The sequence below is a fragment of the Oxyura jamaicensis genome, chromosome 7 (genome assembly GCF_011077185.1).
Source record: "Oxyura jamaicensis isolate SHBP4307 breed ruddy duck chromosome 7, BPBGC_Ojam_1.0, whole genome shotgun sequence".
Taxonomy (NCBI): domain Eukaryota; kingdom Metazoa; phylum Chordata; class Aves; order Anseriformes; family Anatidae; genus Oxyura; species Oxyura jamaicensis.
This window is the reverse complement of record NC_048899.1, coordinates 20,206,749-20,228,891: the sequence shown is the minus strand read 5'-3', so window position 1 is coordinate 20,228,891 and position 22,143 is coordinate 20,206,749. Positions and strand designations below refer to the sequence as shown.

Here is a 22,143-nt window from a genome sequence, read left to right as displayed (position 1 = left end):
AAAGAGCTGAGGTTTTTCTTTTATTTTAAGAGGATACTCAAAATAGATTTTGTGAGACAAAGAACAGATTAAAAAAGAATGGCTATCAAATTAATTGCCAAGTTTGAGGTAGGAGATGAAGTGAATTACTGGAAATATTTTTCCAGCAGTGTTGGTGTGCAGACTTCAAGTTCACATGTGATTTTCAGTTCTCATTAAGCATTAAAGGAAATTTCTTATTCCTTTAGCATTAACATGGAAGTGATTTTAATACTGTCCAGCAGCAAAGGAGGTAAGAGATCAGGTATTCCTCCCATGCCTAGCTAGATAACTATATTATATCTATCATTTTGAGTATTATTTTGATTAACAGAGTTTAGATAGCGTGTTAGCATCCCTGAGAATGAACACCTAAAACACAAGCTTTTTCAGTACTTGCCCATATTAGAATTATTACGTAAATCACTTAGGCATGAAGTTTGAAAATATTTGAGAAGTTCCTCATATTTTTAATGTTGGAAGTTACCACAGGAATCAGCTACAGATATCCCATAGAGAAAAAATAGCCTTTGGCAGGATGACTTACAGACCAAACTGAAGATATTCTGGGACTGGAAAATAAAATTGAATTTTAGAAACTGAAGATCTTCAGTTTGTATTGTTTGTGCAGGTATTAATGGCATTGAATCATGAGTTCACTAGAACTTTAAGATGATTTGTCTGATATATGGTAGATTGAAAAATACTGAAAGACCATATGAAAAAAAAAAATGAAAGACCATAAATAAAATGACTTTCTTTAACAACTTAGCATGAATGGTCAGTGCAAGATCTTAAATAATACGACTGTCCTTCACTGCTTAATGGTATTGGATAATTTATACTTCAGTGAGTTTCAGGCAGCAGGACAACAACTTCTTATGAAAACACAGGGACAAAGCAGCAACTCTTTATGTATTCTCCTGTTTTCTTCAAGGTTTTAGAGAAGTAGTTTGATTTTATTAGTTGCAATGGATCAATTCAAATTTCGGTTACCTTATTACTACAGACTGCTGATGTGGCCAGTAAATCCCAGCACTTAGCGCTTCATGATCTCTCTCCATGTGGACACCACAGATTTGTACTCTTTAAAAGAAGGGAACATCTAGATGTTAGAGTAAAGCAAGTTGTGCTGCCAGCACAACCATTCTCTGTCTGCTTGGCATAAAACAGTAGTAGCATGGGTGGAAATGACCTCGTGGGCCTAAGGATTTAGGGAACAAAGGCAGATGCAGGGCAGAGGGTACAACTGGAATGACATCTGGTATCGAAATAGATACTGTCTTCTAAGTATCACAAGCTAATGCTGTGAAACTTTTTCACCAGATTTCTTCCTCAGGTTCAGAAACCTTATTCAGACTTAGAATAAAAAGAGAAGAAATGCAAGTATACAGGAGGTAAGATATAGTTTAAGGTCTCTGCAAGAATATCCTTGTTTTGGTTCTTGGTCTCCAAAGAAAACCACACGACCTCTGTGCCAGTATGTGAAGATGACACCCTATGGTTAACTGACACAAGTGAAATGTCATAAAGGGCTCTTTCCTTTGCAATAGGAAATTGTTTCCCTTGCTAGAGAAACAAGATGACTGGGACCCTTTTTTGATCTATGCTTCTCCAAGCCATTATGTTTATGTCATTTTAGGATTCTGAATTACCTGAAGGTGTTCTCTAAATATTAATTTCCTTTTACTGACATGATAAGATATATTTTGAAACAATATGATCAAAGATAAGGGATGTCTTAAGACAAGTTGAAATACCTTTGAAGATCATACATAGAATTCTGGGAGTTAAAACCTACATGGAAATTATTGAGTCAGATTAAGATGCAGAATCTGAGATGGCTCTAATCATTTCTAGTAGGAGGTTAACAAATATAAGGGCAGGGATGAGTAAGAGTTCAGGGATCTACATTCTGCATAGCTCCTGGAATCAATTCCAATGGAGTAAAGCCAAATTTTTAAGCAACCGCTACTTCAGAATTCAAATGCCTTTTGTTTTTTTTCTTCCACTTGGACATGAGTAACTTGATAGAACTTGATCTTGAGCCTGATGTTTAGGTATACTGATTACTCCCTCAATTCATCTTGGAAAATCAGTTACACTCTGTTAAGGAATATGAAGTCTAGTTCTAATGTCTTTTTTGTATTTCACAGGTTTTTGCTTGCATTTGTCATGTTAAAACATTTCATGTTATAAATATTAAAGGATCATTTAGAGGTGATACAGCTACAGTAGATAATGATTGTTGAGATTAGACTCTGACTAAATTGTTAAGTGCATGCTAAGAGAAACACCAGGACGCCTCTTATTTCAGGTGAACTGCTGGCAACCTAAGGCAGAAACAGAATCATAGACATCTATTTTAGGCATACTCCAATGCAGTTCATCATGCAAGGCAAGCTTTATCCACATGAAAGAAATCCTTTTGACATTGTTTCACCTGCATGTTGTCATCATCTTAATTTTCACAGGAATTTCTTAAAAACTCTTCAGCTCTAAACAGGAGTCCGTCTTGTATGAGGGAGTTTCTTAGATGGCAACTGACATCACTCCCATACACAGATATACTTAAGCTGACGAAATTTCAGTTATTAAGATACAACAATTTCAAAACCTTTAAGGAAGCAGGTGTTAACAGATAAAATATTAAGAGTGACTTACCATTTTTAAAATTTCAACATGGATCATTTTGGCTGCTTGTTTTTTGTCCTCTAAATGCTACATGTTTCAATGGAATTCTTTTCACATCATGTATTGGAAAACTAATTACACCTTTGCACTTAATGTCTTGAAACATTTTAATTTCATTGAGTCTTAGGAGGCAGGAAAACCACTTTTTCCTGCCACAGAGGAGAAATAGTTTGGGGAAGCAGTTGGAGCTGACAGCAGGCAGCAAAAGATCAAAAGCTGGAATTGAGACTATGAGACCTAATGGTTAGCACCTTTTAAAGGCATCTTCTGCTTGGGCTTTGTGGCTAAAGATAGGGCCTGGTGTCCTTTCCTGCCAACCCCTTACAATGATGCATGCCATTCTTGCCCAGGTTACACATGATTGTTGTCATCATCCACCTTGCTGCCCTGCACTGCAGAAAGGACTTTGCTGCTAGTTTACAATTTTCTAAAAACTCCATATAAACTTCAGCATTATCATTAAACATCTTTGACAGTTACAAAGTATACACTTTAAATGAGTCACAGAGATAGAAATACTCAGTCTGCTTATGAAAGATTCTTGCAGAATCTTAAAACTAGAATTTGAACAGATTTTTTTAAGTACAGATTTGGAACACAGTTCCAAATCCCTGGCAACAAATTTGCCTTAACTACAAAGTTACAAAAAACAGTTAATACTTTACAAAATCATGGACAAAAGCAATTAATGCTTTACTCTAAATTACTTCACTTTGGAGAATGGAAACCACCTTTACTGTATCATGTGATATCATTTGAATCAGACCAAGGTATAGGTCATCAGACCTATACACTCTCTGCCAACAAATAAGAAACAGTTTTATATCTGAATAGGAACATCCTGAAAACTACAGAAGTAACCCAACTTCTGTTTTGCTGTCGAAAAGCCCGCCTGGCTTTCTCCAGCAGCAACACATCATGCACTACTACCCAAGTGTCACCTCTCCAGATTATTCCAGGGAGGTATTTGCAGTGTTAAAGGAAGAATGCTTTAGGCGACAGAAGAAACACAAATTGTTTAAAGTTCCCCATGCACAAGTGCAGGGAAAGATGCTGGAGAAGAGCTAGGAGAACTGGGAGTTGGTGCAGCATTTTGGTTTCTCAGTAGACGCTGTTAAATCTTCCAGCTTGCAATGGAACTCTGAAGAGCAATGCATACCAGAAACAAGATTGCTAGGGACAGTGGATTTGCTTCACTGAGCAAGCTGCAGCCTTCTTTAGTTGTAATTGCAGTCACAGAACTCTTCTGGTTTCCCTTTCTAAGATTTGTTTTGGTCATTCCACAGCACTCCGTTGTAAAATCTCTGGTTGTTTGGCAGTGCACTGGTGCCAGGATTTGATATCTCATTTTAAAACTTTGGCTGCATACTAGTGGCAGGATTTGATAACTCATTTCAAAGTAGCATGAAATAGTACCATCTGGACACTAACATTTCCAAGACAAGCCCAGGAAAGGCCACAGGTTGCCAATGTGTTCCACTTCTGACAAATCTTCATGGACTATTTTTCTGAGATTGAGTTTGTACTTTTATTTCCTCCTGTGGAAGCCTACTTATTTTTCATTGATTTCCATTAAAGTAAGAAGAGCAGTGATCCAGAAACAGTTCATGAATTGCATTATCCAGTTTAATTAGAGTGAATGGAAAGTTTTTCCACAGACAGGAGAGTCAGTGTTCAGTATAAAATGCAACTTTGGACAGTAATGGCTGAGGCTAGCAATGAACTTAAGTCACAGCCAGTGCCAATTACTCCTTCCACTCATTATGCATCACATTAAGAATGATGCTACATCACGTTTCCATTGCTTTACAATTTAGTAGTATATAGTAAATATGTCTGTTTAAATTTCTCAATTCTAAACCTTGTCAGAATCAGCCCCAAAATGATTTAGTTTGTTCAATTTTTTTATGGTTTTGTAGTGGTTTAAAAACTGATGGGCAGCTAAGCAACACCAATGCTGCTCTCTCACTCCTCCTCAGAAGGACAGGGGGAGAAAATACAATGAAAACAGCAAAGCTCGTGGGTTGAGATAAGGAGTTTAACAAAGGAGTTAAAAAAAAGGAAAAAAAAAAAGGGGGGCAAAAAAGGGCACAGAGAACCAAAAGGAGGAAAAATGATTTTCTACTTCTCATCAGCAGGTGATGTTTAGCTACTTCTTGTGAAGCAGGGCCTCAAGTTATGTGGCAGTTGCTTGGGAAGACAAATGCTTTCATAATGAAAGTCCCCCTTTCTCCTTCTTCCCCCTAGTTTTTATGGCTGAGCGTGACATCATAGGTATGGATTATCCCTTTGGTCAACTCTGGTCAGCTGCCCTGGCTGTGTCCCCTCCCCACCTCCTGCCCACCCAAGCCTGCTGGCCTTGGGGGGCTTGGAGAAAGCCTTGGTGCTGTGCCAGTGCTGCTCAGCAGCAAATAAAATGTTGGGGTGATGTCAGTGCTGTTCTAGCTACAAGTGCAGAGCCAGAAAGTTAACTCCCAGCCAGATCAAGCACAATTTTATATCAAATTCTTGTCTTGATTTTTAAAATTAATCTTAAAAGTTCTTTAATATCAAGTCAATTAAATGTTTGCAGTAACAGCTGATAAGCTTTATATGTGGTTGTTATCTCGCTGCTGCAATACTGTTATGGACAGGATGTGATTTCTTAAAGTTCACTGGTAAACCTGCACTTGGGAGAACATAAGGATTTGCACTGGCTGAGAGCTGTGCCAGGGAGGTTAAGGGAACAAGTGCTTAAAAATGCTGAAGTTGTGGACAAATATAACCTGAAATGTTGTTTCTTTGAACATGCATTGCTACAGTACTATAGAGTTGACTACTACTTTATCAGGGAATATACGTTTAATCCCTATATGATAACGTCATGGTAGCACAACAAATTACCATTTGGATTTTCAAATTTGGGATTGTTTTCTTTTGAAAGGTTGACTATTGATGTCATGTTTGCACAACCATATCCAAGCACAGCATCAGTTAGCCCAGGCAGAGGTAGGCAGTACTTTAATCAAGGCCACACAGAGCTCAGTGTGAACTGACCACCTGTGTTTTAGGTTCCCACATAGCTTCTGCATCCCACATAAAGTTATTTTCTGCAACAGATGTATAATGAGAGTTTGAGCTGGAAAACACAAAGCTACTCCAGCTGCAATCACAGCACACAGGAGGACAGGAGAGATCTGGGCAGAATAAAAATGGAGTAACTGGTGAGTAGAATGTCTTACATTATTCTGATCATTAAACAGTAACCAGGTGATTTTAAAATAATATTGGCACAGCTTAAAAGCCTAGACTCAAATTCAACACAGAGATCACCTTTGTTCTGCAGATTTTACCAGTAAAGTTAGCGATAGCAGAGGAATAACATCCCTCTTCTTTGCACAGAGAGAATCCATGGCTGGAAGGTACAAACCTCTCCACAGCTGGCAACACTTTTTCCCATTGAAATGCAACACTGGTGCCTCTACCCTGTTCCAGAACAATATACTGCAGGCAAAACTAGTTGACACTGATCTGATCCGCTGCCTCCAGCATGCGTGGTTCAGGATTAGGAGAGGAGATGCTCAACAAATACATGATGTGCTAGCACCGGGGCCAAGGAGCATGAAACTGGGTGGGAGGTGGAAGACTGAGTCTGTACTAAATGTTTGAGACCTAGCAGTCATGTGAAATCAAATCAAAGTAAGATGACATAGAATGGATTAAAAGGAAAGTAGAGGGGTAGTTTTCTTAGTACCCATTCTGTGCAGAAATTTAAAAAGTCATATGATCATAAGAAATTTTTTATGTCACACTGAAGGATTTCTCTTAGCTCTTCAAGATTTCACAGCAACTCCTCACAATTTCTTTGTCAACAAAAAAATAATCTTTTTACCTTTGAAATTGAGTTGCTTACATGCATAATATAGAGTATGTATTCATGTAGTTTTTTTGCTGGTGAGAATTTTTTCTATTACCTTGATAACATTTTCTTAATTTGGAAATAAAGCTAGCTTTAAATCTATTCAAAAAGAAAAACACAGATGATTTACATGATTGCTCTCCCTATGAATCATATAATATACACTGAGAATCTGCTGTGAGGGAAAACTATTCTGTCTTTTCCTTTGTGCACTATAATGTATCTGTTTTTACAGCAATAATTTAAAACTCCTAAATGTTGCTAATGAAATCTTCTATTATTACCGTACTGGGAAAGAGATATTTAAATATAAAGTTTCTGAAATGTATGGCCTTGGGAAATGCTAAAAACATGACACTGAATTCTTTGAATTTGGGGAAGCAATATTAAGAAAGAATACTATTTATGTATTCCACATGTGGGATTTTTTTGTTACTAAATGCTCCCAAGACACAGTTCTTATATGTTTCTTGAGCAGAAATCTCCAAAATTAGCCAGTCTTTACCATCAGAAATATATTCTTGTCTTTGTTATTTAGTTTACATTTCTACCACTGTATTAGCCCCCAAATTCTGGACATCTAAAGGCAGTGTAAAAAAGACAGATCTGTGCACAGAACAGGTGCCAGATCTGTAGCTTCTAATAAGGACTTTATGGACTTCTTACTCATTTTAATAGTTATGCTCTTTTTTTTTTTCAAGTATTCATTTAAAGCGTGGCTGCACAAAGAGCACAATGATATCTGTTTACAGTCTACCACAGAGCTAATGGCAGACCATGAGTTTACTGTCAATGTTTTCTTGTGGAGTTTTGTATAATCCTTGCAATAGTAGACAGACTCCAGGATATTCCAAGAAACATTTTTAAGTTTGAGAGCCATATTTCATCTTAAATTTAGTTGTAACATATATTTTTTTCTTTATATGAGTGTGTGTATGTAGTATATTTTATTCATATATGAATTATGACCAGATTGTCCAAAAGGGAAAGGCACATCCAGCTTCTCAGAGGTAATTTCTGCAGCAAGTTTTCAATAAGATTTCACAGCTTGAGGAAATATCACTCTAGACAGTGTCAACCTAGACTTTTCTTGTGGATTTTAATAACTGTATATGATTACAATCATACATTCATGTGGTCATATTTTTATCCTAAGCAACAGAACATCTACTGAGTACAGTAAATGGAGCTTTTTGAAGGAGCAATCACAAGTCAGTTTGCAAAAGTTTGATCAGGAGCAAAAGGCAAGGTAAAAGAATAAAACATATTTCAGTATATTTTAAATATACTGAATATTCTGTCACATCAGGAGCCAAAAATAATATCAGAGTAGGGTGACTCTCAACATACATTTATCTGGATGACTCTTTAGTGAGAAGTATTCCGTTGCCAAGGTGCACTATATATATTGGCTGAAATAGTGCCTGTAGTGATCTGAACTGTGCTTCACCTTTAGATGCATGGCAGAAATCTGTAAGAGTAGATCTGGCTGTTTCATTCTGGAAAGAATATTCAATGATGTCTTCTCCTTACTGGACTGGACTGCTCAATCAGCTGTCTAATGCTTCAGGGAAACATCAGCTGATAAAACAGCTTCTGAGTGGGAAAATGCCTGACTGAATTTTAACAACCTCTTTTCATTATCAGTGAGAAACCCATAGTGTCTCATTCAACAGTAATGGACATTGGGCCTAGAGGAAGAGTAAAGATGAGAAAGAATTACCTCATCTGAAGGTTGTTTGTTTGTTTGTTTTTGTTTTTGTGTGTGTGTTTTGTTTGTGTTTTTTTTTTTAATTAATTCTACTGTATATGTTCCATATGACAAGTATAATGAAAAACAAAGGAAAAATAAGATTAGTTTGTGGTGAGGGCACTACGAAGTAGGTTAATCATCTGAAGCTCATGCAAGCTATGTTAGCCTCTAGATAGTTTTTTCTCTAAGGTATAAACAGAATTTGAATTTCAAAACAGAGCTTAACATAGTTCTTTCTTTTCTTTAAATAAAGATTTGGACCATAAAGAAATCAAATAATCCTTTTCTAAATCTCTGTGTAATCATCCAGAAGAAAAAAAAAAAAAAAAAAGTGATATCTATTGACAAAATACCACTTGAATTTTTCTAAAGTCAGTGTAAATACCCAATATAGGCAAAGGCTATATAACCCAATACCATCTGCATAATACCATGAGGCTGGATCAATGGAACTAAATTTTGTTGCAATCAAAGATGTCTTGTGAATACATTTCTTTCTTTTTTTTGTTTTGTTTTGTTTTTGTTTTTCCCTTTAATGCCTTTGTCTAGAAGAAGAGGACCCCAATTTATGAAATAGGAGTGGAGCTGATTATTCAGTGAGATAGCATATTATCTTCCAAGGCTGGCTGTAGGTCAGAAAAATGAACATAGCTAAAATTATATTACAGTTATTCAGAGAATTGTATCAGTCATTCATTAAAGCATGTAAATAAACTCACTTTTTAAAACAGATTCTCTAATGAGGGAAACGCCCTTTGATATGTTTCTCTAACCAAGGATAACTAAGGCAGAGCAGGAAAAGAGAAATTTCTGAATCTGACTAAAGATACGAATGATTAAGACCTCATAATGTATGGCAGTAAATCACCTCCATTTATGCTGTCATGGACCCCACATGGTACTTTGTTACCTCTTGGGAACAGGACACTAAAGAGGGTCAATCCCTTTAAAGGCTGAACACTAAATGACCTAGGTCTCCCATTTTTACTTTTATGTAATAGCATACATGGAACTTTTGAACATTGTCTAAATATTCCCAAATGATTTTGTTCAAATTCTGTTGCCACAAGAACTTTTGGTTACTTTGAACTTTATGCATAACTCTTGCAAGCCTTTCCATGCATGTTAACCAGGAAAGCCTGAACAATCTTTGCAGAACACTTAAAGGTGTTCTACTGTCCTATGATTGTATTTGCTGGAATTTTTTGGTGCCTAGAAGTTACAGGTAAACATAATAATCATGGTCATAATAGTCTATATTCCTCTGTTAGACATTCATGGCTATTTGTTCCAGCCAAGTGTGATGGCAACTGAGACTGTCCCAAGAGACTAATTTAAATCCAGATCTTTTCCTGCCTATTTTCAGAATTCTTTTGGTTAAAGAGATCTGACAGACACTGAACTCCAGTCAATCAGAGCTGGTAGCCTAAAATTGGGTAATATGATTGCTCACCTTTAGCTCCAGAGAAGGCAATGGCAAATGTCCCACTAAGTTACAAGAAAGCTTTTATGCTATGCCATGTTAACTGTATATGCTCCCCATTCCATGGGGATATATGTATGACATTAGTGAAGTCAATGTAGCTAATTTATACCATCTGGGCATGTGACAGACACATCAAAAAAAAAAAAAAATAGTTACAAAATTATTCCCCAGTGTAATAATATTCGTATAGATGAAAAGCCAACCAATGAGGAAAAAGTAAAAATAATAATAATAATAAATAACAACACTCATGATAATATGTGAAGAAAAGCACCATTTGTCTTCAAAATTTTTCTTTATCACTTTATCACAAATATCCATACCTCATTGTTTCTTCTCACAATTGTTAGTGAACTGTATTACTTTACAACTGAAGAACTGAAGTTTAGTGAGGACTAATAAACTATACAAATCCAATTGATCTTAGGCAGCTATCCGGGAAATTCATAACAATGGGAAGAGTGTCTCTTCTTTAAGTGACCTTAAAAAGACTGAGCTTTTATATTATATTTGTAGGATGGGTGAACATTCTCTCTACTTACCCTCCTGAGAATTTTTTTAAGTTTAAAAACCTCATTTTTGCATTGCTGAGAATACTACATAGTTCATTTAGAAATGAAAATGAGCCCGTTTATTCAAAGAAGATGTATTATTTTAGTTGTTTGTAAATCCAAGTTGGTTAATTCTCTTTCATTTTCAAGACTTCAAAAATTACTGTTTTAGTAAATTTTATGGTGATAAATAAAGGTGCTGAACTCACATGAATGATTAGACTGCTTAAGCCAAAATATTTGTCTTACAACTTCAATTCCTCCAAATCAAAATCAACAAAAATTTAAAAAGAAAATTGATTAAATTGAATTAAAAGTCCTGCTGATGGTACTATTGAAATAACACTGTTAAAAAAAGAATATATGTTTGCCCATTGGAATTTAATTCATGATAAATTTATACCTCCCCATTTAGAGCTAAATTGCTCTAAATGTTACATGTTACACTGTCTTAAACATGTCTTGATTTTATACTTGTGTTTTGGAGAAAAAAGTAAAAGTTGGTGGGCAAGCTCAGAATTTTTTCTAGGTAGATTCACCAAATAATATTTTTCTAAGTAGTGTTCATATTGACCAAAGAAAAATCTTAGCAAAAATTATGAAACCCATTTTCTATTGAGCTTTACTTCTAGTTTTAAAGGAAATTATCTATAAGGCACTCAGGAGTTCAAAGCTGGTTAGTCAACCATGTGTTTATGACACACATAACCTTGGAATTCACAATGTTCTCTATATTAGATTAATATTTGTCTCATTTTCTAGAATGATGCCAGGTTCAGACCAATGTTGCTACATTGTTGATTAACAGTGCTTTTTTGTTGTAGCTGGCTTATTCCCTACATTATCTTTAGAAATCAAAAGCACTTATATTTATAAACTTATTTAACACATATGCCTCCACAGCTGATTGTTTTCAAACCTATAATTTAAAAAAGATTAATTCTTTTCCTTTTATAAAAGAAAATATAACTGTCAAACATCATCAAGAGCCCGGGCTGATTCTGTGCTTCCTTCAAATTGTACTTTCTTAAACAGTGGATGGTGGAAAACTGAGCAAGCTAGTTTGGATTTTATGAATAACCCCTAAAGCCCAGATTCTCAGCACACAAATTAAAAGAAATTGCTTATACAATACTTCTAAAAGTAATATGGGAAGCTTGTATTTTTTTCTAGAAACTGAGTGACCTCAGAACTGACAAATATCTTCTACGAATGACACATTAAGCTAGATTCACCTATATGTAATGTCATTGAAAATCTTTATAAAGATCACATTGCAAGATGCAAATTTTTGAGGTTTCTCGCTGTTGACCAGAAAATAGGCATGATTTATTTTCCATTTCTTGTTTAAGTACTTAAAAACATTGCAACACACTCCTTATAATAGCTGGAAATCACAGAGTCTGGAATGCATTTATTACCATCACACAACGGAAAGTCTCATGGCGTCCATTTTATAGATGAGGGAGAAGCCCAGAAGCCATGTGAGGAACCTGAGTGGCTGAACTCACTGCCTAATGCAGCTAACCCTGTCTGTGTCACTTCAAGACAGCCAACTCATTTTGAAATACACATACCTACTTATTCAGTGCTACTAGATGACAAGAAAACATTATGTTTCTGCTTACTTGGTACTGGTTATTTTCCAAATAAAGTGGAACTTTTTAAATTAACTGTGAAGTGACGTGAAAGTGTGTTTCTTAAAACAGTTCTACTAAAAAAAAAAAAAAAAAAAATCAATTAGATTAATCTCACAAGTCAAATGTGATCACAAGAGTTACAAAAGTTTCTGGAGACAACAGTATCTTAATTAAATTGAGTGGGTAGTGGGTATGACCTTAGTTTGAAATTAACTTCCTTGCAAGCTTTTAGCCTTCCAGAACAGAACAGGGTTTGGTGGTCTCTGAAGTGGGCATGAAGGCTTGGTTTGAGATCTTAACTCTTCTGCCCATTGCATCTATTTGCTCTTTCCTATCCTGCACCATTATAAAACAATTATCATCTCACCACAATAAAGATCAGGATCTTTTTATACAAGTTCTACTGTCAGATAGGTAAGTGTTCCTGTCAGGAAGGCTGGATGCAGGAGAAGAGTAGAAGGGAGAGCTTGTAAGACTATTCACATACTGTGGTTCTGGTTCTAACAAACCACAGTCTTCTGTGCCCTTCTCCTTGTAAACATGGACAACAAACAACTTTCAGTATCCTGATTAATTTGCTTTTGAACTTCCTCCTGTGAGTAGGACAGCCAGGCAGAGAGAAGTAACTGAGCGCTGCCCTTTCCTTCCTTTACACTCTCCAGCCTCTCTCAGTGCATAATTTTTGTTCTCCTTTAACTTTTACAGAGGCATTCCTCTGTTCTCTCTTCTGTGGAACACACTTCAAAACATGAATTTCCTAGTGTAACCAGGGAGAGGGGAGACTTTGGATAAGCAGAAAACAGTCAGATGGAGAAACAGCTTGAAAATAAGTTTAGGACATAATATGGAGTTTGGGAGATGCACCATCGTGTGGGAGATAGCAGGACCAAAGGGACCAGGCAAAGAGGAAGATTAAGGTTCAATTTACTGTTGCAAAGATCATCCAATTCAAAAATATATACCACGTTGGCAGCACACAGGTAATGCTCAGTAAACTTCTTACAAGCTACTGACTCATTTTGAATACTTGCTTATATATAACCCAATTAGCCTTCAGCAGCAGAAGTTTCTGAAATGTATAACATGAAGGCTCAAAGATGTGTGAATATTTGAGCTATTTATTATTATATCCAAACATGTTCCTTCTAGTTTAATCACAGTATAACTGGCTTTCAAATTATGATATATGTCTTCAGAAAGCACAGTAAGGGGGGAAACAGATACCAAATTAGGTCATATTAATTGAATGCAGGTTAAAAAAAAATAATATCATATAGAACAGTATGTAAGAGTAGTCATAACTATACAGGAAAAACACACACCACACACACACACAATTATTTAAGGCATAGAAGTGAACTATTTGGAATTCCTACCAGCAAATTACTAAATAAGTAATAATAGAGAGTGATATTTCTCAAATACATGGTAATACCTATTGCAAGATTATAAAAGGTATTTTAAAATAAAAAGGAATTAAGAAAATCTAGAAAAAGTATGAAGCAAAATACTGAGCCCAAAATTAGAAATATACCCCTCCCTCCATCCCCCCGTAATTTAACAGCACTTTATAGTCTATTTAAGAAGCTGCAGAAATATCAAACAATACAGAGATAGCTTTGCAACTAACAGTTGATCTGCTGTACATATCAACAATATTCAGCACAAAAGAAAATTTAGCCTGTTGCACTACACAGTAATTAGCAGGTTAATTAAACACAGTGAGAACTGTATTAAAGACCAGGCCTGACAAATTTCCCATTTCGAGCTGCCAAATAGTATAATCAGTTTTCACATCAAACTACTGCATTTCTGGAGCACAGATTGGCATCAGAATGGAGTCGATAATTCAACAACAGTGTCAGAGTCAGTCTCCATTTTTATACAATAGATTGTGAATAGAATTTTTTAAAAAGGTAAATGTAAGCGTATTTATTTTTTTTAATTGATTTAAAAGATGCTAAAAAAAGTGCTAAAAGCATTAAAAATAAGGAACTTCTATTTTTTCAGTTGATAAAGCATCAGATGTTATTTATTCTTTCATCTTGAAACTGGGGACCAGTTGGTTGGATGTCAGTTATTGAAGAAATCTCTGTGTGAAAGTTAAAATGCCCATTGGAAAAGCATAGATCAATTATGCCTAATTCACACAAATCGGTGAGAGAAGGTCATACTTTACTGACACGCAGGAGTACTGTGAAGATGCTACTGCCAAGACTGATGAGGGGAATGCAGTGGATTTATGATCCCCTGATTTGACAATGCCCTGTGCTCAGAAATTAATGTCTATAGGACAGTGTTAGGACATAGGGTGTAAATGAGCTACTAGTTTAAAATGTGCTACAAAGAGGTGGAAAAAAATGCTTGTTTCTTCAGGTTGCTTTGCAAGGAATGATGCAAGTCTAAATCTAGTTTCCAGAAGACCCAGATTATCTGGTGTAGATCAAGGACACTTACTTTTTCCTTTTAAATTTTAACTGAATTTCAGGGTGTTCATATTATCTGGATAAACCAGTAGATGACAATCAAGTTAAGTCTATACAAATGTAAACTATAAAGGATATAGCACACATACACCTTGCATAGTAATGCTATTGAGAAATGAGAAAAAGACATGAGAGGGAAAAATCACTGAGTAGTGCCCTTCTCTGTATGGCTAAGGGTAAGATCTCATACTAGCCAAACTATGAAACATAGTGCAAACATGGACTTATTTCTGATATTTAAGACACCTAATAGGCACCGGCTGGGCAATTATTTATCAAAGGAAATTAGTATCTCTTTGTCCCATTGCAAAACCAGAGATCTTTATCAGGTCGTTATTTGGACAACCTCAGTTGTAAATTAATTTGTGTACACCTACATTCAGCAGCTTTTGGCATGCCTACCTGGCAGATACAGCAGTGAAAAATTATTTTTCATAAATTCTATTTGTGTCTCTTACAGAATATTTTTTTTCCCATGCAAATAGTAAGGTTTCCGATACAACTCAGAAGAGCAGACCTAGTATAGAATTTTAAGAGCTTTTGGTTCCATAGGGAAAGCCACATCTACAAAATGACACAAGTTTTCCGAGCAATTGCTGAAGAGCTCTATTGGATCCACCTTAGAAATTCTCTTAGGATTTCCCTGTAACTGTAATTTGTGTTATCTGTGAAGTATTTAAGATACATTAAAAAAAATGTTTTTACTTAGATCAGATTTAAGACAACATAAAACAGTAATCACAATTATGAAAAATATTGCCATAGTCAAAGTGGGGCAGAGAATCTGAAATTACAAGTACATGAGAAAAGCTTGAAAGGAGGATATAGGATAACAAAAAGTTGAATTAAATGCACATATTCACAGTGATAGAACAGTACGAAGAGAGTCTTTAAATCAATTAAAATTTTCATTTGCTTTTCTGAACTTTTATTTCCCCATGATCTTCGTGGAAGGTTTTTTTGTTTTGTTTTGTTTTGTTTTTTACCTTTGTGAAAACTGTTTTCTTAGGTGGGGGCCCTTCTGCCTCTTCTGGTTCATTTTTTAAAGAGATATATCTACTTGGAGCTTTTGACCCCAGTATGGTTACTGCACCCAGAGGGACCCTCCCCAGTGAACTCAAGAATCCAGACCCTAACATGCTTTACTCTGTACTTCACTGCATGCTGTGTGTCAGTTCCCCAAATCCTGTGTGTCTCTGAAAAGTGAGATAGCCAGATGGTAAAGAAACTGGTCTGATTTGGTTAGTGAGATGGTGTTGTAGGAGCTAAAGGAACTGGAGCAGATGGAGGGACACCCCTAAATGAATACTGTTGAGTAATGGAAAAGGCGTAGTTCAGGTATGGGCAAACATTCCAGCATTATCATTTAATCCAAGCCGTTTTTATGTAAAGGTTTAAAAACAGGACCGAGTTACCATAGAAACTGATTGAAGCAGAGACTTACTGTAAATTCTTTTCTAGACAAGGATAACAGGACTGACAGGTGGGCTGTAAAAGGAAAATGAGTGCAATATAAAGTTAGGCATGATGGTCTGTTTTCTCTTCCTAAAGGTATCTTTTATAGCTCTGCCTTATCTCTACTATTTTCTACAGTGATATAATGACTGTATCTTAAAAGATGCTCACACCCAAATGAACCTTTTATTTTGTCATAATCCTATTTGCAAGGGGATGTACGCACCCTGGAGAAAAGAACTGAAGGGCAGGTCACTCCAGTTATTTTCCCAAATTATTATGTCTTGCCAGAATCATCAGGGAGGCAGAGACATCACTCAGGAAATGCATTTGCATAAAGTGCCCTTTGCTGCCAGTGTTTATATTTTGCTCCTGAAATATGCTCTAGGTACATTCATATCATAGCAGAGTGCTCTCGTTGTGCAAATATGAGAGGAGGTAACAAGGGATTAATGTGTTGATGGAGAAGAAATATCAATTTTCCCTTTTTCAAAAATTTTGGAAGTATACTTATTTGCTGCAATTCAATTCAAAATCAAGATTATTTAGCTCATTAAATACTTTTCTTACTCCTATGGATGATGGCAAGAATAACATAGGTTAGAGTACACAGCCCCCAGAATTTGGTGCTAGTTTTAAGAAGGGAAATTGGCAGAGAATGAACAACAGCAAAGGATATACCCTTTCCACTTGGAATAGTTAGCTGTCAGCACTGGAAAACTGTTCAACATATGAATATGCAATATCTTTTTAAATCTGTGCCAGATATTTCTACCTGCTGTGCTTAATTTAAGAATCCTGTTTTATCATTAGAGAAAAATTGCTCTCTCTTCCAATATAATTTTATACCAAAAGGAAGGAAGGAGAAGAGTCAAATTAATACTGAACTCATCCTGATACTTTTCGAGCCTAAAGTTTCTGCTTCTTGGTTCTGGTTCCCACCTGGAAGTATATGCATGCCCTCTGACTTGAACTATAAAGCAATTTTCCTCGGGAGTTTTAAGAGGTTTGCTGTCACGAGTAATCATAGTTGGTCCCAGTGCTCTAGAGTCACAATAGATAGCCACCTTCTCCAGCCTGTTTACCTTAAAGCTAGCTAAAAGTAATGGCAAGGGACGGTTTTATTGTCAAAAGTAAATGTTCTGCTCACCTTCAGTATCTGTCTTCCTCAGTGCTGTGGGGGTGGGGACATGACAGATGGTTCCTGCAAACTAATCACAGAAAACATGGTATTTGGTATATTGCATGAATTTCCAGGCAAATAATGAACAATTTTTATTTAATATCTTCCCTGTGGAAAGCTGGACACCTTAATAAAATGTGTTGTGCTCAAAGAAAATGCATATTACGTGTTAAAGTTAAGATGTGATTAATCACAGAACTCTGAAATAAATGATGCACAGGCTAACCAGAAGAACTCATCTTAAGTGAGTTCTGATGATGGTGTTTATTGCATTTAAAGCTTTTGGCAATAAGACAAAGGGAATCATGGGGCCAAATTTTGTTCTTTTCAACCTATGTAAGTTCATCTTTGATGCAGGGTTGTGTCCACCTCATTATACCTGTGTGTCTCCAAGCCTCAGAAGGCTGCAAGGCCAGGCTTAGTGCAGGCAGGCTTATGCAGAGGCTTGTGCAGTCATTCAGATGGATCACTTAAAACATAATGGGTACTACCATTTTTGTCACTTGAAGGAAGTTATTTTAAGTATTTCTATGCTTTTTGTCTTTGTACTTGGATAAATCCTACCTGAAAAGAGCCAACAAATACTGTCGTGCTTTTCAAAAAAATAAATTCACCATAAATATAGAAATTATTTCAAAGATATGCTCCTCATTTTAGAAAAGATGTCCTAAATTTAATTCAAAAGATGTTCTAAGTTTAATTCATGATGCTGCAGTTTAATTCAATTAAAATTCTGTGGCACCACTGTATGTTCCCACATTTCACTTTTTATTAAACATCCCAGGAGAGTTAATTATTTTTCGTACTTCTATGACAAAAATGTCATTTCAAATAATTGTGATCAAATTCCCCACACAGGTGTTTATAACTATCTTGGATTTAATTAAGGAAGTCAGAGAATTAGAAATGAGAATAACAAAGTTCATAAAATAGGACAATACAATCTGAATTTACAAACTCTTTCCTAATGGAATGATTGTCCAAAAGCAAAGGTGGGGATTAGAGGTACAAAAAAAAGTATTGTTAGGAATTGGGGGAAAGACGGGAAATAAGTTATAGAGGGGAATAATAATAATAGCAATAATAATAATAATAATAATAATAATAATGGAAACAAACTAACTAAGGATAGTTCTTGCAAGCCTGAGCAGAATTATATGAAAATCACTGAACCCTGCAGAGGTGCCTTGGATAAGACACCTTGTAATCTTCCAGATTAGCCCTGAAAGTAAACAGATAAATGCTCTGAAAGTGTTGCTTGGACTTACAGAGAAAAAAATGCCAGACATTTACAATATATCTACGTATTCTTGTTGCCACATTTTCTCAGAAAAAGAAATTATATGAACAGATTCTGTGCATGGATTTAAGTTATTATCAATATAAAACATACAGTAGTATTCATATGTAAAAACTTATTACATCAGAACTTGACACAAGTTTCTCATTGCTTTGTCTCTGTTTTCATGGAAGACAGGTGAGTGATAAAATCAAGTCTTTCATTTACCCATAGGTAACTCACGGATCTTTGTCAATGCAGGTTTATCAATGTACAGCCTGCACGGTTTTAAACATGACAAGGACACAAGCAATCTGTGGAGAATGGCAGTGGATGTGATGCAGATCAGCAAGAAAGAAATTGAGGATGAAAAGACGGAGCAGTTTCTGAAGAATCAGGTAAGGAACACAGGTGATTCCCTACAAAGTGTAAGTTGTACAAAGAACCATTTGAAATAGATTTGCCTGTTTTGTCCTTTCTAGTATTTTTGAGAATAACTATGGCATGTGTCTATGGATATATGTATAAACACACACATACCCTTCTTACTTCCACTCAAACAATAATTTTTCTTTTTGAACAAAATTGCCATGACCCTCAGTGCAAATACTTGCCATCCTGGTATGTGATTTTTTATTTTTTTTTAATCCATATACTATAATCCATATATATTTATCCATATACTATAATCCATTTTATTTTGTTTAAATAAAACATTACTTTTGGATACAGAAAACCAAATGAGTAGTATTTGTAAAAAGAAGTAAAAGAGAGTTGTGCTATGTGTTCCTATTCTTTCTCAACCAGTCAGTTCCAAGTTCTAAAACCTTAAATTACGCTATCCTAATACTGAGCTCTTTGGGCATTACACACACTGCAGACAAGCCAGTGTGTTATAACCTGCCTCTGCCTCCTGACACCGGTGACACATGAAGAGTTCATTCAGAGCTGGCACACACTTTTAGTTCCTAAGCCTGAATAAAGGCAAGTAAAAAATATAGTTACAGAGAAGCAAAGCTGGACGGACAGTGAGCAACAATTCATCCTTTCCTCCTCTACTCCCTTACTTTAGCAAAAAGTTGTTTTACCACTTGTAGTGACACAGTGGTAGAAGTAAATGTGACGGAGAAAGTACCTTCGCTACAGCCTGAAACAAGCTGGGGAGCTAAGGTAACTGCAGGCTGCATGAGGCCTTTCTATTGTTCGTGACAGAAACACTCTCTTCGCTTTTTAGATATAGCTTATTTGGATGAAATTACATTTGCCACAAGCATGAAATAAAAAGAAATGCTCACAAACTAAACACTACATATCCATCATTTTACTGTCTACTTTATCTGCACCTTTCCCTTCCACTCACAAAACTAAAGCTAATGAGAGACAGCGGTACACCAACCCATCGGCTGTTAAGAATGGCTCCTTACAGGGCTTCACATACCTGAGTAGCACCATCAGATTATCACGAGTTCAGTATTATGCTCAAAATAGAATTCCTTGTAGTTTGGCCTTGTAAGAGACGTGCTCTAACACCCCCCCCCCCCCCCCCCCAAATGCCTATGTTAATGCTTATGTTTAACTCTTGTAGAACTATATCCAATGTTTTGAGATAGCACTATTTAAGTAGCATATACTATGAATTCCCAGGAACTCTACAGAAAGATAAAAAAAAAATAAAAAAAAAAAAATTATTATTTGTTACATCATAGCACTCATAGCACTTACACGTAGCACATTTCATGACATTGCAAATATTTTGTTCATGCTAACATGTTGCACTTTTTGCACTTTGGTAAGATTACCACATATTCTGCCAGTTCCTCTGTATGTTGTTGATTTCTGCAAAACGACAGCTGCTGCATTAATGTAAAAAAAATAAAAATAAAAAGGTTCAGAGTATCAGCAAGGATGCCTCTAATGGGAGAAGCAGCATAATACAGCTGGAGTTTCTAGGAGATGCAATATTCATCAGTTACAAACTTGGGAGTGTCATATTGTAAAATGTACAAGATAAAAGACACTGTGTGGAGTTTCAGCTGGTTCCATTTGCCATATGGCATATTATTATTTTGTATTACCTTGGGGAGTGCAATAAAAGGGAAAGAAGACCAGAGGTATATAGAATAATATGCAGAAATTCTACAGTTCTTAATTATAGCAATAAGGTCTGTAACTGAAATGGAGGTGGAACTAAATACAAGAGCTAAATGTGTGTTATACTGCTCTCCAGCTACTGGAAAGTAATAAACTCCTATCAGGAATACTTACACAGGAAGAAATTGCCAGATACCATAAGTAAAAGCCTACAGACAACCCCAAAGAAGGTTGACTCAAAAGTCAGTAAATGCTATGTGTAATGCTATGCACATTACCATAATACAGTTTTACATCAGGTTTTCCGGGTTAGGCTGGATAAAACACCAGATTGGTAGTCTTTAAGAATGAGATTCCATATGCACAACTATAATAAAACCATCAAATTAATTATTTGAATTATTCGAACACACATTTACATTGTGTGTGTTGGATGGTAGTGTTTGGTGAAAACAATTACGGTAAAGGATTCCTACATGAATTGTGGCAGTCTTATATCAGGATAAGTGAGCTGTTCACAGGGCCTAAAGAATCCCCAAACAAAATCTCCAGAACCCAGATTTGGAAAGGCAGAACACATTTCAGAAGTCACAAGCTAATTGTTATCAACATATCCACAACTCATGCAAAATTTCAGGAAAGTAGGTGCAATGAAACATTACATTTCAGATTCTAAATTCAATTCTTCCCATGCCAGTAAATTGAGCTTCACCCCCCCTAACCTTGAGGGCCATCTTTGGAGGTGTAGTCTGACTCTGAGGCAAATTCCAACCAAGGTCATATCATTCTCTGCAAGCTATTAGTCATTACTTAAATTTTAAAAGACAAATTTTCTGATACCAAATCACAGAAATTTACAGGCTTGCAGTTTTTTGGAATAGTTTGTCTCTAAATACCATAGGCCATTAGAAGCAGCATTTCAAGATCTGTTACAGAAGCAGATTATTTTAAAATTATTTATGCTAATTGTGCAATACTTCAGATGGCATCTTCAAAGCTATCATCTATTCAAGTGTTCAGTTTGAGCAGCCAAAAAGTAGAAGAGAGTTCCTTTTAGCCAGATCTTTAACAGTAATAAATCAGAGAAATTCTAGTAACTCTCAGTATTTCCTATTATGTATTATTTATTTAGATTCCCTGTTAGCTTTTACCAGCTATTAGGATGATAACTTTTTAAATAAGTCATCCAAGTGACTCAATATCATTTAAAGATACCACAGCCTCCCAGTTCAATGAATACATGAGGCTGGCAGGTGAGGCTGAGCTGCAATTGCTGTGCAAATTAGTGATTACATTTCCATTTCTCAGCTAATCCTAACACCAACTCAGGACATGTGTTCCACTGTGTTATCAAACCCTATGAAGTTTTCACACTTTCAGCCTGAGTGCCACTCATACTTATTCTACACATAATCTTCTGTTTTGGCCAGCAAAACAGGTTGACGTAAAAATGACTGGCTGATGTCAGTAACTAAGGGCCATTATTAAGTGAGAGATAAGAGTAGGGAAAAGGAAGGAAGGAAGGAAGGAAGGAAGGAAGGAAGGAAGGAAGGAAGGAAGGAAGGAAGGAAGGAAGGAAGGAAGGAAGGAAGGAAGGAAGGAAGGAAGG

The 22,143-nt window shown here is 36.0% G+C and overlaps 1 protein-coding gene and 1 long non-coding RNA gene across 4 annotated transcripts in view; one reads left to right on the top strand and one right to left on the bottom strand.

The window, feature by feature from the left end:
* B3GALT1 (beta-1,3-galactosyltransferase 1) overlaps window positions 1–22,143 on the top strand; it is a 198,128-nt gene that overhangs the window by 67,270 nt on the left and 108,715 nt on the right. For 2 of the 3 annotated variants that reach the window (XM_035332446.1, XM_035332448.1), the window contains exon 2: window positions 18,705–18,841. The exons of the other annotated variant lie outside the window; for it this stretch is intronic. The gene's annotated coding sequence lies outside the window, so the exon portion shown is untranslated. The remainder of the gene's footprint in view (window positions 1–18,704; window positions 18,842–22,143) is intronic. 3 annotated transcript variants of the gene reach the window in all.
* LOC118170325 overlaps window positions 15,925–22,143 on the bottom strand; it is a 78,687-nt gene continuing 72,468 nt past the window's right edge. Inside the window, exons 2-3 of the long non-coding RNA XR_004752644.1 lie at window positions 17,132–17,192; window positions 15,925–16,014 (exon numbers count right to left, since the gene is read on the bottom strand). This is a non-coding gene — a long non-coding RNA (uncharacterized LOC118170325). The remainder of the gene's footprint in view (window positions 16,015–17,131; window positions 17,193–22,143) is intronic.